Here is a 1,333-nt window from a genome sequence, read left to right as displayed (position 1 = left end):
GTTGCTTCAATTCCAATTCCAAGCCCAATTGCAAATCCGATTGCATTTTTTGTTATTTTCCTTTTTGCTGCCTGCAACTGTTGCACGTTTTGCATGTCAGGAAAATTGCTTCATTTGCGTCCGCGCGAATGTCAACAACGAACATGATAAACTGAGCTGACATAATGAATGACTTATAGGGCTCACAACCTCAACCTAACTTTAGCTATTTCTGGGGGTTGAACTATCCACCTCACTTTTGGACATACTAACTTACTAATGTTGCACAAAATTGCTATTAACAAGCTGCAAAATTTTAAGCTCCCTGCTCGTGGTTGTTTAAATTGTTTTCCAGTTGAAATGAAATGTCTTTTGAAAAAGCACAAAACGAGACATGAACTCATTCTCTATTACAAACTATTTTTTTAAACCCAAAGATTAAGCCTTTAATTAGTGAAATATATAACACACCTATATATACATATTTGATCATACTGTTTTAGGAATTTAACGACGAGTCTAAAAAGAGAATTGTCTTGTAAAATTTACAAAACATCTCACAATATCGGAGTTTTTTAATTTTATGCCACAAACGAATCTATTTTTGAAACCTTTTTATCCGACTACTACAAATTAAGAGGTATTATTATTTAGAGTTTTCACGGTCAAGATATTTTGGTTATCATTATTTTAGGTCCTGAAGTTCAGGATATCTAGAGTAATTGTATAAATAAATTATAAAGGTCATAAAGCTTTAAAGTTGTAGAATATTATACTATACTATATGAATATATATATACTCAAAAATGCACTCATCCCAATATTAAGATTCTTGTTTTTAGAATTTTCAAAGTGAGTGCAAATGTCATGTGCGTCGTCGTGGTATGTTTTTTTATTTATTATATCAATGAATTAAAAAAAATTACTTAATTTTCACTCCAGATGGGACTCGAACCCACAACCCCCGGCTTCGAAGGCCGATGCCCTACCATTGGGCTACTGGAGCTTGTGATAAAAGGATAATAAAATTGTTTTATAATATTAAAACAATGTGAGTTGAATTCGTTATTCTTTAATTGTTGAGCTTAATTTTGAAAATTAAATAATAATTATTATTTTTCTATTTTATTCCATTAATCTTTCTATATTATTCATCAAATATGTACAACTTTTTTTTTACCTTATAATGGAAATTTATAATCCAAATAATTATTATTTTAGTAAAATATATTTTTCTCGACCACAGGTTCAGCATCATATTTATAATTGTTATTAAGGTTTTTACCCCAAACAGGGTATTCTGCTTTACTTACTTACAGGTGTCAAAAGAAAACCTTGACAAAGGTCATGTTTG

At 30.2% G+C, this 1,333-nt stretch overlaps 1 non-coding gene across 1 annotated transcript; it reads right to left on the bottom strand.

Annotated features, from left to right (window-relative positions):
* Positions 1–913: 913 nt before the first annotated feature.
* Positions 914–985, bottom strand: Trnar-ucg. The gene has a single exon. It is a non-coding gene; the product is annotated as a tRNA-Arg (tRNA).
* Positions 986–1,333: the final 348 nt, after the last annotated feature.

This window comes from Drosophila willistoni (assembly GCF_018902025.1).
Source record: "Drosophila willistoni isolate 14030-0811.24 chromosome 2L unlocalized genomic scaffold, UCI_dwil_1.1 Seg168, whole genome shotgun sequence".
Taxonomy (NCBI): Eukaryota; Metazoa; Arthropoda; class Insecta; order Diptera; family Drosophilidae; genus Drosophila; species Drosophila willistoni.
Note: the sequence above shows the minus strand (reverse complement) of the source record. Positions and strands in the feature narration are given on the sequence as shown.